This window comes from Rhyacophila brunnea, unplaced genomic scaffold, assembly GCF_057557595.1.
Source record: "Rhyacophila brunnea isolate RB1 unplaced genomic scaffold, BYU_Rbru_1.0 scaffold_13, whole genome shotgun sequence".
In the NCBI taxonomy this organism is placed as follows: Eukaryota; Metazoa; Arthropoda; class Insecta; order Trichoptera; family Rhyacophilidae; genus Rhyacophila; species Rhyacophila brunnea.
The window spans coordinates 34,129,749-34,148,282 of NW_028232785.1; positions in this window are offsets into that span (position 1 = coordinate 34,129,749).

Consider the following 18,534-nt stretch of genomic DNA (forward strand, 5'->3'; position numbering starts at 1 on the left):
TTTGGGACGTGATACATCACTATTATGATATTTCAATGACCACAAATATTTATTTTGTTATTAGGTTTCATTTCGTGTGTCGTATGACATTCTAATTTTTGAAGCCACGTATCCTGTTAGTTTTAGTTAAGCAATTTTTATCTCAATGATTTGGTAGTAAGGTATTATTTTGTATAGTTACAAGATTTGAAACAGGACTCACGATACGGTTTTTCATCAGTATGTGTGTCTTTTTATGTTTTTTAAGAACACTATTTGTAATAAACTTCTTAAAACACACATCGCATTGATGTGGTTTTTCACCAGTATGTGTCATTTTATGTGTTTTGAGAGTACTGATTTGAGTAAAGTATTTTAAGCACACATCGCATTGATGCGGTTTTTCACCAGTATGTGTCATTTTATGTCTTTTAAGATCATTATTTGCAATGAACTTTTTAAAACACACACTGCATTGATGTGGTTTTTCCCCAGAATGTGTCATTTTATGGATTTTGAGATAACTAAATTGCAGAAATTTTTTAAAACACACATCGCACTGATGTGGTTTTTCACCAATATGTGTCAATTTATGTCGTTTTAGACCTTTATTTGCAATGAACTTTTTAAAACACACATCGCAATGTAGTGGTTTTTCACCAGTGTGTATCATTTTATGTGTTTTGAGAGTACTGATTTGAGCAAACTTTTTTAAACACACATCGCATTAATGTGTTTTTTTACAAGTATGTGTCATTTTATGATTTTTAAGATGACTACTTCGAGAGAATGTTATAAAACATAAATCACATTGATGTGATTTTTTACCAATATGTGTTTTGTATTTCTCAGGATGCTGAGACTTCGTGCATGAAATATAATGACTATTTAGATGATTTGCAGATTCAAACACTCCATAACAATCATTGCAAATAAAGTTACGTGGAAAATGTGTAACTCTTCTCAAGACAATTCGAACCTCCTTTGGCAAGTACGATTTCAGAACTTGAACGTTTTGTTCATCTATAGTTATCTCTGAATGCTGTATTATATTTTCCATTTTATTGGATGCAGGTGTTATGCTGTTTGTGGCCAGGTTATTGATAACTGTATATTTTCTTACGATGTTCAGTGGTTTATGTGTGAAACATTGCCGAGTAGAAATCTAGAAAAAATAGGATTTGTTTATTCAATTCAATAGTAATAAAATCTCCCATATAGCATTGATGCAATGAGTTTTATCAAGTACCTAAATATTATAAGGACTGGTTGTTTTTTTTTTTTTAAATAGAACTTACGAAACGGTTTACTGTCAAACTAATCTGACACTGCCCTGACTTGACATTTATGATTACTAATCACTCATATTATTAATCATACTAATCAATGAATAGTATAGACTGGCAAAACAACATGAATAGAGTCACGATTGAAAAACGCTAGCAAAACATCCATTTTGACTTGAATGGGCTTAAAAAGACTATCTTTATAATTGAACATACCTGATCTAATGGCCTGTATTGTGGATCAGAGGAACATTGGGGATTCTGATTATCGGTTTGGCGGATTGCGTTGTCAATAAATTCTACTTTGATGTTGACTGCCTCTTCATAATTCTCAGACTTTATATTAGTCAGAGCGGTTTCACGATTCTGAAAATAACAACATTATTAAAATTATGTAACGGTAAAACAGCTCTTTCTTCTGCTATCAGTGGCCGCCAATATATGAGTGCATTTGGCAAATGAATGTAAACTCAACGAACGATAGTCCGGCCCGATTCCATCTCACCAGTTTAGCTGGACCACATGGCGTAGGTACTTGTGTCTCTCAGGAATAATACGTTTTAAATCATGTCCAACATGCAACTTAGTGTTATGTTGAAGCTATTCGTAATGTTTGAGTTTTTTATAACACTAACGCACACGTCATTAGTGTTGATAATAAAATTATACTTTATGGATAATGGCAGGTAATTTGTCAAAATGAAACAAACAAATTGGGTTATTTACGCCGAATGGCCGACATGCAGTGATTACATTATACAATTTTATATAACTCTATAAGTATATAAAATAATGCATTATGTTCAAAATAACGGTATTGTAAAAAAAAATTCAAGTATATATTGTACTCGTACCTTGATAATTTCACTTAAAAATTTTTTTTTTGATATGAAATATTTATAAATATAAGTAAGTATATTATATATTTCGTTTAAAATTTAATTAATAAATAGATTCGATAAATAATAATGTTTCTTTTTTCCCCTGGCTGTTCAGTTTTTTCATGATCTGTTTTGCCCGGTCACCGTTTGGCAGAATGTCCACGGGAACCAGTGTTGCCATATTTTTCTATGCCGATTATAGTACAAAGGCGTAAAAATTATAGTATTTCTGAAAAATATATAGTACAGGAACATTTTTCGGGTTGAATCCTTTAAAATTATAGTAATTTGGTATATTTGGCGGAAAATTGTAGTATTTTATATTTTTCGCGAAATCAAAATTATAGTATTGTACTATAATTATAGTACGGTTGGCATCACTGACGGGAACGCTTTTTTGACGACTAATTAGTGTTTCCAGTACTTACTTATAAATTAATAAATTAATTCAATAACATATTAGTCACTAAAACAGAAAAACATTTATTGAAACGTCACCTTGTTCTGAAATTCTAACCTATCATCGTCTACAATAACACAAATTTAACAAACTGCCGTATTCATTTATTTTAAAAATGTACAAAATATAAAAATAATCCTCCATGAATAGGTAATAATTAAGTTCATTTATAAGATTATTAGGTGTAAAAAAAGTTTTTAAAATATACTTTTGCCTAAAGCTTTTCATAATTGCCCACTTGTTTGAATGTATTCATGTCGACAGTAAAATGATTTTGTGACTTAGCCGGCTCGCACATCACAACTCGCCTCGTGTGCCTTACCGCCATAAATCAAAGCTTCCGAGAACGGGCAGGCGGTGTTCCTTGATAAAACCTCGCACATCTGCCTAGCGATATCGACATCCGCCGCATCGGAGATTCTCTCGTCTGCCATTTTTATTGTGTTGATTGTATGAACAAACGTCAAACGCGGTGACCAGCGATGAGCGAGATGACAGTGTAGACAGAGATAGAGACAGAAATGGCCGATGGCCGCGGGCTGTGCACTTGCGCGGAGCTGACATTTTTTGAGATCGACATGCAGACTTTGGCCAATGCAACTAGACGAATGTCGCAGGGTCGCAGAGTTGCAGTTGCATCGGCCAATCTGCGAAGCTCCATTTTATAACGTTTGTTTCTTGGTTTACGATGACGTCACATCGACGAATTCGTCGTAAGACGCATGCGGCGAGTTCTGATGTGCGAGCCCTCTTAGAGACGACAACCGAACTTATGAAACTGATAAAATTCGTTAGGTAGGTACGAGTACCTAATAATATAAAACCTGATCATTTCGGGTTTATTTAACACAGTTTGTAGTTTAGAATCTCCGTTACAAAATATACCTACCTAAATAAAATGAAAATAAATTCTTGGTCTGACATGATAATAATTAAATCGAACTCTTTGCATAGAAAATATGGCTGGAATTTGGGATAATAAGACCAAAAACGGCTTCTTGTTCGCGTATGGTTAGTTATGAATAATAGGTATTGATTATTAATCTATTATATACAAAATTTAAGTGAACTCCTATGGTGTAAATGTCTATAGTATTAATATGAATATCTAACGATATATAAATGCTGAATAATGCCTATCATCACTTTGACAGATCATCATTAGTCTATGGATCGTCCGAATTGGTTTGACGTTTCATGTCAAACCTTTTCTGATGGTCCGAGAACGGCAGCGTTGCCATGTCTACTGAAATTTCAGTAGATCTACTGATATTTTTTGCCAATATACTGAATTTTTGATTTTTTTTCGAAATTCATGAAATCTACTGATATTTGGCTATTTCCCATATTTTTAAGTCAACGATGGTGAATTTATTAATAAAGTTGAAAAGATTTACGCACGCCTTTTTTGATTTGGATACACGCTTCTAAATTAACAAAGGATGCATTGTTACGGTACCCAATACCGGCATTTTAACCCACTGACATCATCATTGCTTAGAAAATAATAAATTAATACCTACCTATTATTATTTATTACGTAAAACGTCACACCATAACGTAACATGACTCAATAATCATTATATTTTAATGCTATGCTATGTGTGACCAGCAAAAATAAAATTTAATGGGGATGAACAATTGCATCATTGTTAAGTGATAAGCTGATAAGAAGGAAACCGAAGAACAAGAGACATTATTCAAACATTTCAATCATTGTTAGTACAAAGGGTTTTTGTCCACAAATATTTTTTTTAGAACGCAAAAAAACTTTTTTCTTCTGGTTTCAAATATTTTTCTTATGCACGTAAGTTCGAATGAATGATACTTTTTGGATCCGGCTCAGGTACATAAAGTAAATTTGAACATCAACCTTTCAGCAAGTAAAGGTGAATGTACATAATTATATGATATAACAATTTATAAGTCTTCCGATTAGTGAGAGCGCCACATGCTGATTTTGATATATCATTCAATATTTTTTTTACTGTGGTGAGCTTAGTACTAAATTCGAAAACCGGACAATTTATGGTGGCATATCTATAACTAAAACTTTCTCATGATATTTAGAATGAAAATAAAACCGAATAAAACATCGCGAATGGAGAGATTTCCTTTCTTTAACTAGGGATTATTTTAATTACACCAAACAATTGGATCTCGAAACTCGAACAAGGAACAACTGGGTACCTACCTAGTACCTACTTTTTATAGTTTTGTTTTCATCAGATTGTTTAGAGTTTAGACAGTCGAAAATGGTTTCTACTGTGCCCTTAATTTTCATCAGTTTTATTCTAGCATTCTCCGATAGCAGCAGTTATAGCAATATTAAAATTATTAATACAAGTTCGTTAATATTGATACCTATTATTTTTGAACTTCTTAAAATATTTTTCCTGATTCATTTGTTATTCAGAAAACATTTTAAATTGTCCTTAGTAGTAATCGTGAAACCAGTGATATAAAAATAACTAGGTGCCTACTTAAGTGTAGTGATAAATCGTATTATAAACTAACATTATTTTGTGTAGAAAACAATAATAACGAAAACAAACAATAAATCAAACAATAAATAGATGGTGATGAATAGTTTTATTATTGTTATTTTATTTCATAATTATTATTACAAGACCATAATATTCTAAAGTAGCATCAAGATCGTTTGTTATCTGCACAAGGTGAGTTCTTTCCTTATTTTTAAATCATACCTATCTGATATACTTATTGCATTTTCTAAAACCTACTAATATTTGTGTTTTCCATAATATTTGTGAGTAAATTCATGATTATGTTAATAGTAAACTTGACATGATTAATGCACTGAAATGAAATGAAATGCAATGAAAATTTGGAAAATAAGTTTGCAATGGAATATTTCTTGAAGCCCTCGCTAATTATTTTTGAACTTTCTGAATTTTTTCTAAAAAAAACGAGACGTTAATTACCTTACGCGGTATTTTACTCTAAAAAAACGAGACGTTAATTACTTTACGTGTAATTTTTTGAAAATCCAGAAAAGAATTGGTCATTCAATGAGTAGGTATTCAGAATCTGAAATCTACTGATATTTTGTCAAATCTACTGATTTTTTTTGTCACATTCTACTGAAATTTTAAATTTTGACTTGGCAACACTGCTTTCTGGCACTGAGCAGCAGTGTTGCCAAGTCAAAATTTTTAATTTCAGTAGAATGTGTAAAAAAAATTCAGTAGATTCGACAAAATATCAGTAGATTTCTGTTTTAGGAAAAAAATTTCATAGTCGGCTTGTTTTTTTTAGGAGAAATAATTTGCCGCGGGCCGCAGGTTCCCAGATTTTCATAGTCGGCTTGTTTTTTTAGGAAAAATATTTCGTCGCGGGCCGCAGGTTCCCAGATTTTCATCGTCGGCTTGTTTTTATTAGGAAAATTATTTCGTCGCGGGCCGCAGGTTCCCAGATTTTCATAGTTGGCTTGTTTTTTTTAGGAAAAATATTTCGCCGCGGGCCGCAGGTTCCCTATTTTTCATGGTCGGCTCGTTTTTTTAGGAGAAAAATTTCGAAGTTCCCAAGTTTTCAAAGATGGCTAATTTTTTTCCCGGCTGGTGGGAATTTTGTGAAATGGAGAAATATCAGTAGATTTCAGAAAATATCAGTAGATTCAGTATATTGCCAAAAATATCAGTAGATCTACTGAAATTTCAGTAGACATGGCAACGCTGTTTTCATCCGCGTGAACATAGACAATATAAGTAAAATAATTATCGAAGGCGTAGAAAGTAGGTAAACCGGAAACCGTTTAAGTTTTGACGTTTGGTTCACTGTTCCTGCGAAAATCAAACCATTCTCTGACCATCAGAAATGGTTTGGTATGAAACTTCAGACCAGTTCTGAACCGAAGTCAGCTGTTCAGTGAATCGTTCAGCTGCCGAAACCCAATTCATTGGAGGTTCGCCTAAATAGGTACATAGATTGTTTACCAATACACATACATTGCTCTCAATGAGTTGTTATGTTAATCTCTTAATTAATTAGTTAAAACTAATTTTTATTTCGTCGCCTTTTAGTGCAACCTTCTCTCTTATGGCAACACTGACACTATTTTAGTAACGTTTTCGTGAGCTGTCAGCTGTCACTGATGCCAATTACTGTTCATTCAATTTACGTAACATTTTAAAAGATGGAAATTAAAAGTGAACCGGCAGACTTTGACACCGATCCCGGAACATCATTCAGTTCTATCTATATACCGATAAAACGCTCGCACAGCCCGGAAGGACAAACGTCACAATCATATTTTATTCAACAATTCCGTATCGAGCATTCGTACGCCGCCATTTTGGAGGTAATATAATATGTTTATTATTAAGTATATCTAATTATTGTACAGTGCTTGACGCATACCAATGAAGGCGCAGAACCATTTGTTTGAAACACAACGCGTACAATCATTTGGTCATACTATCATATTAAATGAAGTGTGGACAAGTAGTACACCACATGCCACGCGTTGTTTCTTCTTAAGAAAACAGTTACCATGTACACAGCTTGTCAGTCAGTGTATTTGATTAATATGTTGTCGGTTCGCAGTAAAATACATTATATATTTATATACCTACCAAGATTGGCGTTTTGGTAATTACAACCTTCGGTACAAGACGGTTATGGAGAAGCCAGGCGGGAACCGCTCTAATTGTCATAGCTGATGTTGGCATACCTAATTTTTGAATTCAAGAATGATAACCTAACGTAACTTAACCTAAACTAGCCCAACCTTACAAATAATACAGTATATCGGCTATTTTCAAAATGTGTTTGCTGCTGGTTTCCCCATAACAACTTGTACCCAATCTACGTAATGAAGGGTTTTGAGTACAGAACAGAGTAATAAATAGACTTCTGTTATGCTATAATACCCCGAATACACTACCTTTTGATGCAGGGGTTTTTTTCTTTTTGTTTCTTTGTTAAACACCACAACAGGCCGTGAAGCCCAATAACAGTGGCATAACTCCCAAGCTATCTATTAGATTATGTAAATATATTTTTAACCTTACTGGGTCGAACCCGGAGCTCCCGGATGGAAGGCGAGCGCCTTACGCACTGCACCACGCGAGAGTTTTCTACGAAAATGAACCTCACATTATAGTCGTGCGATAATGTGTGTTGCAACCTTACAATACACCAATATTGAATGAGCGTCAGTGCCTAAGCCGAGAGCAGTTGTCAGAACGAAATACAAGTGTATTCTTGACATGTGTTTATTTTATTCCATAGTCTTCCACACCTTAGATCGATTGCCTCTTACTCCACACCCGTTAGGTATTTCAGTCCTCATTAATTCTGTGTTCCCTGGTGTAGGGCACCCGGTTTCCTCCGGGCATAGGGCAACATATCCTACTTAGCACCCTTTCTCGAAGACATTCGATGCAACGGCCTTGGTGACGTCAAAGTTTATACGTGAGTCTATAATATGTGTAGATAATAATTATTTTTTTACGACAGGTGTGGAATGTTTCAATTCAGAACCTACGCCAAATTTGTGTTATGTGGTATCGTCGTTTGCAGGTGTGGACATTCAATTAGGATCCTTATACCTATACACTGTGACGTATAGCTTCATATGTAATTGTATAGGTCAGTTGTTTGAATGCAGATATAATATATTTACGGTGACGTCCCGTGGGGTTTGGCAGGTTATGCATTGTACAGATGCGGCACATTTTAAAAGGCGGCGAATGAAGGATCCAATGAAAATATCAGATATATTCATAAAGAAGATGCTGCTGTCGCTTCATTAGAAAGTTTGAAGTTATAATAGTTTTAAAAATCATATCTGGCCGTCTGAGCTGGTCGCCACAAAGGCCAAGTATTTATAAAATATATACAAATTGTGGCGTCATATTGCAACTGTGTAGTTTTCTTCACATGGATTAGTTTGTCCGTATTATTTTAGCTTTGTTTTTACATGTTATACCTATGTAAATTAATAAGAATCATTTATTTTTGTTGATTCCGGGCTTCAATGGCTATAAAGTGTCACTCTAGAAGTTGTCGAAGGCCACACCATTTTCCTCGCCTATAGGACGTCGTCGAAATTGCAACTTTCTGGGCGAGCCGTGCATGAAAAAAGGTGCCCCATGCTTTGCATTTCACCGCACTCACAGGTTTGGTCATCGGAGAACCCCCACTTCACCATGTTGTCTCAAGTGCGCCCTACCATGATTGTCAGTCTGTTTAGGGCGTTCCATGTACGGTACCCGAGACTGGCTCCGGGTAGGAGATGCTCTGTTGGCTTTACCCAATCTTTGAGACCCTCAGAGGCTAGGTTCGCCTTCCACGCGGATAATCTATCTTCTTCGGGTGGGAGCGTCAGAGGTATGGTTGTTGCCAAGCTTCTTCTGGATTTGAGGCTTGTTTTTTACATTTGATACACATGGCATGACGTTTCGCGGGTCCCTCTCTTGGGCTGCCCTTTCAACTCGGGTTGTAGTTTAGCGTCAGATTGGCTAGGTGGGGTGGGGATTCCTGTAAGCACTCGAACTTTGGTTACAGGTGTGGGTTTTAAAGACCCCGTTATGATCCGGCAGGTTTCGTTAAGCGCAGTGTCCAGATGTCTCGTGTGCGCAGACTTGTACCATACCGGACAGGCGTACTTAGCCACCGACTTCCATAGTGCATGAATTGAGACCCTGAGTGTATGTGGTTGAGCTCCCCACGTATTACTACTTAGTTTTCTCAGGATGCTGTTCCTTGCTTCTGTCTAATTTTTGTTATTAATGCAGTGTTGCTTATAGGACAGCGTCCAGTCTAAGATGATTACCAGGTATTTTGGACGGTTTGTGGGTTCATTTGTGTGTCATTTGTCATATCGCCTCTTCTCATCTAGAAGAGGATCCGCCGAACAGACCCTCGCTCCAATTCTGTTAAAGAACATTACAATTCTGTCAATCTCTTCCGTCCTACCCACCGCCAAGGCACTCGCATTCTCGAAGATATCCTGTGTTGTTTATATTTTGGGCATTGTACTGCTATATGTACAATGTCCTCCAAAACATCACATTCATTGCAAAGTTGCGGATCGCTTCTTCCCATGAGGAAATTAAATCGTTTACCGCTTGTAAGCTCATTTCTCTTCAAATGAAACTCTACAAACCAGGACAACAAACGTGGAGATAGTAGAATGGACTTACTCCGTTTTCCATTTTCTAAGGATGTTCTGTGGTCAAAATGTATCCATTGACAATTTGAAACTAAAAGTTAAAAGTGGCCGCATTCTAAGTCTACTTTAAGGTGACACTGTATTTATATTGGTCTGGAATAGGCTTAATGATTCAATGTTATACAACGATATCTCGTCAAACACATTATTTATTTTATAAATATATTAATGACAGTGCATACTTACTATTTTGTTTATAGGTTGACATCAAACCTGATGTGGAAATAATATGTGAAGTTGATCCTCTTCTCAAAGAGACTGACAATGAAAGCAGCCATACGTTCGTCGAATCTAGGGAACGCCCAAATCCGTCTTTGGTGAGTATTATTTTTTCAGATCTAGGTTCGTGCCTAATAAGTTCATATGGGCCTCATCAGAGTAGAGGTTTGTATTAACATATTTTTGTTTTTACGAAAAATGGATGTCAGCCCTTTGTTCAACCTGTTAGGTCAATATATTCTCATACACAAATTGAAAAACAATATGTATACTTGCCAGACCTAGGACTCAAACCTGGGACCCACGACGGTGTAGGCCGACGCTTAAGCCGCGTGGCCATCTTGATACAATTGTTCGATTACTAGACACGCGTACACCGCCTCGTATTGTTGCGAATTATTGACGCATAATATACTTATAAGTGGAAGATATACAGAAATAGTTTGAAAATATATCTGGCAAGTCACTATAAATTATGGAAAGGTGATTATATACGTAACTGTGTATCAGCTTTTTTTTGATCCAACGAATAATTCACAAGATTTATGAATGTTTGAACATACATAATTTGAAAACACTTCTGGGAAATATATAACCAATAGAAAAAAATCTTTTTTGACACCCACTAAGCATCGACCCTGCATCTTGGAATTTGCGCCGACGCTCATTGAACACAGTGGTATAGGCATCTTATCTAATTGCGACGACGAACTCTGAACTCTCAATTTTTACAATATTCTCTGAAGCGCTTTCTAAATTGAGTTATTATCGGCAGTTATATTTTGTATTTTAAATCAAAATAAGTATTAATTACAATAATTACAAACTGACGTCACGGATCACTTGAAGATGTTGTAACTTACTTGAAATTGCTAATAATTTAATTTACTATTTTTGCCAATCTGCGCAGATCCATTTGGCACCGTGTGTTTTGTGAATAACGATGACGTATTCGACACGTTGCAGATGGACGGGTTTTTACGTGAGAGCCTGCTTAACGCGGCTAACACTATGCTTTGCACTTCTTATTGGTCGTACACTCATGGCTGAGGATCGACATTTTTGTGTTTATAGATTTTTTCAGTTTTGGAAAGCGCTTATGAGCAGGTATTTAAAAGACCAATAGTTAAAATTTCTCGTAATTAAGCATGGCAGTCGTAGGATAGTGGTAATGCACAGTGCGCGATACCCAAGATACGCAGTTTTGATTCTTACTTTTTTCGAAAAATAATTTCTCTATTGGCAATATTTTCTCATGAGTGTTTATAAATTATGTATGTTTAACATGGTATGATAAATACTTATCGCACCTGACTCTGGCTGATCATAATGGCGATACTGTTACATAATATTATTAATCATGTTGTTATTTTCAGGAGTGTGGAGACAGCTTGATCAATATAAGGTCGGAGAATGATAATGAGGTGTTCATCATCAAACAAGAATTTGTTGACGAAAAAATTCGCCAAATCAATAATGAGAATCCTCAACCCGGCTCCTTGGATCGACAATACAGCCCAGTAAACCAGGTACGTTCATTTACAGGTTCACTAATAACACAACTTTTAAACATTTTTTTTTATATTCGAATAATCGATATCTACATGGCATTAAAATTAATATGGTCACCAGAATTATTCTCAAGGAAAAAAATTCTGGTCACCCAATTTGGATGTCATTTATTCGAGAACTGCTGGGTGTATATCGCGAACAATAATGGTTTCCATTGGGTTTATCAGCATAAACCAGTTACTCCACGAAGTATTACAGGAATTAATCCAGATATATCAAATTGCACGACCTTGGAGGAGGTCCATTTTTTGAAATCAACTAAAGCAATCGTTTATAATCGGTTCACGAAAGAAAATAAGTGACAATCGTGTCGTACTCACCTCATCAGGCGGCGGAGGACGCCGCTGCGCGAACTTCTGATTTTGATCGATTTACAATGCTTGAGACCACTGTAGCGAGAGAATGCCTCATCTGAGTACTACAGTAACAAACCATTTAATTGGCACCAACAAAAATGCCTGTGTACGAAATAAAAAACAAAAACTTGGTGGAGCTAGTAGTAGTAATTCTGACTGACACTGGAAATAAAAAACCGTTAAGTTATGGGGAATATATAAAACAAGCGTGGTTAAATTGCTCCTACGACCTTTTTGAAAAAATTTAAAACAAGCAAAAATTATATATTCAAAGAATAAAATATATGCATCCGTCTAGAAACACGATGGAAGATAGAATCTCAAGAATTATTGCAAAAATTAAATCCTTTTTATTAAAATTCGTAAAAACTACTTTTTCATTTTTTCATTCACAATAAAAAAACTGCTCGGCACGTCAGACAGTCGAAAGATTATATATAGAAAATTTTGGCACGGGTGCCACTGTAAAAAGGTTTGCTAACACCGTGTCTAGGTATAATATTTATACCTAGATCTTTTACTTATAATTAACTGTTATTTAAAAATCTTTTTTATTAAAAATTTATTAATACTTTTAAATGTCTTTTTTAGATTATCGCTAGAAGCACTGAACCGGCCAATGTTGCGAGTTTCATATCGTCCAGGGACGTGACTGAAGAACGAGCGTCTAGTGAAGACCTACACATTGAGGAACAAAACATTAAGAAAGAACTAGGGGAATATATTGAAAGGTACAAAAATGTCGCCTGTCGCAATACTAAACGTGATATTTGTCAATCGAATATGTTAACCACAGAATTATTAGTGGCTATTATACAACTGAAAAAAAAATCATTTCATAAAGAAAATTTTGTGTGCAGTATCTGTTTTGATTTTTTTTCATCGTTCGACCTAATGTTGCTTCACAAAGCGATACATAAAACCACAATTGCAAAAACGACCGATTCCGTTGCAAATCTGGTTATATGTGACGATGGTCATTTTTCAAGATTTCGTTCTGGTCACGTGAAATCACTCAAAATGACTTATTCTGATGATAAGCCATTTAAATGTGATAAGTGCAAATACTCATGCAAACAATCTGGTCATATGAAAACACACAAAATGACTCATTCTGTTGAAAAGTCATTTAACTGTGATAAATGCAATTACTCATGCATACAGTCTGGTGGAATGAAAACTCATAAAATGACTCATTCTTTTGACAAGCCATTTAAATGTGATAAGTGCAAATATTCATGCAAACGATCAGATGTCATGTTAACACACAAAATGACTAATTGTGGTGAAAAACCATTTAAATGTGATATATGCAATTACTCATGCAGATATTTAGGTAACATGAATAGACACAAAATGTCTCATTCCTGTGAAAAGCCATTTAAATGTGACATATGCAATTACTCATGCAGATATTCAGGTAACATGAAAACACACAAAATAACTCATTCTGGTGAAAAGCCATTTAAATGTGATAAATGCAATTACTCATGCACACATTCAGGTAACATGAAAACACACAAAATGACTCATTCTGGTGAAAAGCCTTTTATATGTGACACATGCAATTATTCATTCACACGATCAGATGTCATGAAAAGACACAAAATGACTCATTCTGGTGAAAAGCCATTTAAATGTGATAAATGCAAATATTCATGCACGACGTCTGGTAGCTTGACAATACACAAAATGACTCATTCTGGCGAAAAACCATTTAACTGTGATAAATGCAATTACTCATGCAGACAGTCGTTTACCATGAAAAGACACAAAATGACTCATTCTGGTGAAAAACCATTTAAATGTGATAAGTGCGAATACTCATGCAGCCAATCAAGTGACATAAAAAGACACAAAATGAGTCATTCTGGTGAAAAAACATGTAAATGTGACACATGAATTTACTGATGCACGACGTCTAGTCACATGACAAGACAAAAAATTACTCATCCTGTTGGAAAGTTATTATGTGTTAAATGTTACTTTATTTTTAATATTATTATATTATATTTATTATTATTATATTATAATTACTCTTGCATAAAATCTAGTACCATGAAATTGCATAAAAAGACTCATTCTGGTGAAAAACTTTTGAACTGCATTGTATTGTTTAATTTAATAAAACGCATTTTTTTTGTTGTACTTATTCCACATTTAAGCAATAAATTAGGTCCGGTTTCGTCTGACTCAGAGGGATGCGTTTTAATAAATTAAACAACAATTAAATGTGATTAAGAAAAATTACTTATACATACATTCAGGTACCATGAAAAAACACAAAAACACGCAGTCTGGTGAAAAGCTTTTTAAACGTGATTTATGTAATAATTACTCGTGCATAAAATCTGGTAGCATAAAATTGCACAAAATGACTCATTCTAGTTTAAAGCCATTTACATATGATAATTGCAATTTCTCATGCATATATTTTATAGATAGATGAGTATTTTTTGACAAAGTATATTCTGTTATGGTTTGGTTTCGCAGGGTTTAAGGCGATTTACATATTTTTGATAATTCACAATTTTAACTAAATTAATAAATATGTTAGTACCTACCTATCTGAAAACATTAAAGTCAAAGATAAACTTTCAATTAAAAAAAAATGTTATAACATGTGAAATTGTCAAAGGACCCCATCTTATTATTACTTAGGGACATATAGTTTAATGTCATATTATTAAGGTATTAGTTTATTAAGTTTTCTATGATGTGCTTAAGAGATTTTTACTTATTCTTTGTTTTAATATTTTTTATAATCATTTTAAAAAACATAGATTTTTATAAAAATATAAATGTTTGCAAGCTTCGTACTTTTGCGCTAGGTGCCTCTGCACATCTATTCTTGTCACAAGATTGCTATCGAGGGTAGTTTTTCCTTTTTATATCGAAGTATTAGCACGTATTGTAACAATTACAACCAACTTCTTGTTATTGTTACAAGAACTGCTAATACTTCGACACAAAAAAATGAAAACGCCCCTCGATAGTTGCCGATAGCGGCCGGTAATAGTCTTGTGTATAGAATAGATGCTCTGGTAGATAAACACATCTACTTCATTGAATCGAAATACGTGTGACGTCACTAAATACAAAAAAAAATGTTCAACTGTCATCGTATTTTCGTTTATGCCTGTAAATAATTATAGGTGTTCTTTAATGTTCTATGCAAGCTCCTCTTAATTATTAAGAGTTTGGTTTGTTATGGTAATAATAGTTATGTCCGAAGAGATTGGAATTGGTTAGGTACCTATGTCTAAATAAAATGTCAGCCGACGGAAGTTTTTGTTTTGAATGAATGAACCCAACATTTTTAGCCGTTTGCAAAGTGGAAGATACCAACCTGCTGTGTATGACGATAGCTTGGTTAAAAACTGAATTTTGTGACAATATGTATTATATTTTGTTTATAAATAAAGTAAATCGGAAACATATTTGGTTTTAATCGTTTTTATTCACACTTTCCCATTCATAATAAATAGCACCTGTTCGCACAAGGAAACTATTTATTATTGTAACCCATAATATTATAGTTATTGCCATCTCCCGTCAGTGCGAAGAATATGCATTCTCTTTCTTCGCTCGGTATGCTTGTTGCTGGTCATCTTCTGTTATTTGGGACTTGGGAGAGATCAAATAAACACAACGGAGATTTTTATTTGACATATACCTAGTTTACTATTTATTACATTTTCATAAATTTTTCGGAATGCGAAATGCATATGTTTACAATAGCAATCTCTGGTGGAAGCCTATTAGATATTTTTCGCTTACGATCTTGCCATCAGCGAGAAGCGCTTTTTGATATCGCTATCAGCGAGACGCGCTTTAGCACTGCAAGTGATCTCCCACCATAAAAGCGGTGTACACAAATGGAGCGTTGCTTTTTTTGTGTTCGGACAAACAGCGTTGCCGGATATTTTTTTTCTCTTAACCAACCAGTACTATGAGTCAGCTCGGAAATGGTTCCGGCCTCTCTAGACCCCCAGAGAAGACATCCCCAAATGGGAACAATTCAAAGGTGTGACATTATGACGTCGTCTTTCAAATAATAAAAATCGGAAACGCTCCTTTTTAATAAAGTATCGACGTAAATAATAGACCTTTCCAACAGGTCTATTCTTAACGGTCATCACTTTAGTACGTTTCCATTATTTCCATTGTCCAAATTAATACGAAAGGCATTCCATACATTAAACAGTTATCGGCGGCTTTCTCCAATTCGTAATACAGCGAAAATTTAGGTTGGTAGACATGTCGGTCAAATTTGGATCGTGCTTCCTGTGAAGAGCGATCCTAAGCTGATGAAGCCGAATCAGCGCCGTCTAGTCGGTATCCGGCAATGAGTCAAAACAGATGTTTTACACGTCTTGAGTGAAGTATTTTTATTGTTTATAATTACTAATGACCTATTAAGTTTTGACGATTTATTATTGATGATAATAGAGGGGGTTTTTTACAAACACCAACTATTCATAATTTTTTTGTAATATTTTTTTATTGTGACCCATGACTTGATAGGTAGGTAATGGAAATGTTACCTACTTTATTGTATTGATTTTTTATATAAGTTAGAGTTAAAAGACGTACTCATTGTAAGTGTTTATTTGCCTTTTGGTGAGTGAACACAGTACCTTGAAGATGCCGAAAGGCGAAACCCGGGTCGCAAATAATACCGTCATAACATACCTCTTGAGACCCGAGGGAGAACCAGCCATTGAAAAAAATATTTCTTTGATTTTATTGAATTAATTCAGAAGAAGGAAGAAGAGAGTCTATGACAAAAAATTTTTTTTTTTTTTTATTTTATAACAAGTAAAATGAGGCGCCGAGTGCCAAAGGAGCTCAAGCGCCAACTTTACGATTTTTGACATTTGAATGTAGGATATTTCTATAAATCGATATGTCTCATGCCACAAAGTCTTATCGCTCAAATAATTATAGATATTTTACAATAGACATTTATTTTCTGTGGCATAATTGTTTTGGTCGTTATGTCGGCACGCCACAGAAGCTTATCCGCCATTATACTATGGAGAGCGCGAGACCAAAACAGCTGTCAGATTTCTCGTATTGAATATACGTTATCAACAGTGAAAAAAACTAAAAATGAGCTCAAGAAGGATTAGAAAAATAGTTTCGATGTACTGTATTAAACCTGTAAACGAGGAAAATCGCTCTAAGTTTAACATGTTCTATCCGTTTTTCTCTCACATAGGTACGCAGCTTTTTACAATATTTTAGATTACTTTTGAAATATGGTTATTAACATCATTTAAGTAATTATGTCCACTAACACATGAAGTGTGGAAAGGAAAATAATTCTTATTTCTAATTTCATCTTGTTTTATATCCAATTACGATTGATATACACTAAAAAAAGTATTTAAAAAATCACCTGAATCCTTGAGAAAAAATGATGGTGTTAAATTTGAATAATGATTTTGTTATTTTGGCCAGTTTGGAGTAACGATTTGATTTAGTATTATTAATAATATTGGGTATATAGATAGTTATTACAAAAAAAAACAATCCAAAGGCTTTGAAATCATTGCTGTAATGGCAAAAACGTATTTAATATTATATGGCAAATTTTATGCCAAACAAACTCATGTAACAATCATAACAAATTTGACCATTTTTTCAGTGTTTATTTGGCATAATAAAATTTGTTTATATCAAAATGTTTTTTTATTGCTTACCAAACCCTTACTTTAAAACATTTTTTTTAAATTAATGCCATTACTTGAGTTTGAAAATGTTAATGCCACAGAAGCTTATGCAATAAATAAAAGTATCAAGTGCCACCTTTTTTCATTTTTCTATATGCCAAAGAGGCTCAAACACCATTTTTTTTTGGAATCCAATAGATATTTTTCATTAAATATTATTGCAAATAATACTTTGATTTTTTTAAATTTGCTTTGCTTAGAAAAAAATTGTCCATTTCAACATTCAAGTTTAAAATTAAAAAAATAAATTCACTGAAAACTTGACGGCCATTTTGTAGCACTTTTGTTAAATGGTGCTTGAGCTCCTTTGGCGCTCGGCGCCTCAAATAGGTATTCTATATGCACATTATGTGGATATCAAGTCGGAGTTCTAGGATCATAAGGGCGAAACTACAAAAATGGCTGTTTTGAGTTAAATATTGCATTGTCTTGCTAGAACGCAGTTCTATCATAATATGTACAAAGATGAAACTCGTACGTGTAGCGGTTTGCCAGATATTACTTGGCGTATCTACAAATCCACGTGGAATTTTAATGTCATATGGGTGAATGTCCTCTTACACCTGTGTGACTCTGACATTATTGCCGATTAATCAAGGACACTTTGATGTAAGTGGCGTTTCGCCTTTATGTCACTGACATAAAGTTTAGTTTATGGAAGTTTCGTAATTTTTAGTTTGGCGTAAGTTGTCAATTTGACTTAAGTAAACACTTGTTATCGGTTCATACTTGCATATCAACAATGTTTTGAAGAAGTAATGATTGTGGATATCTTTAAACAGAACCAACGTACAAGCATGCGAAGAGTAATATATATTTAAGTTATGTTATTTCGACTCCTAACC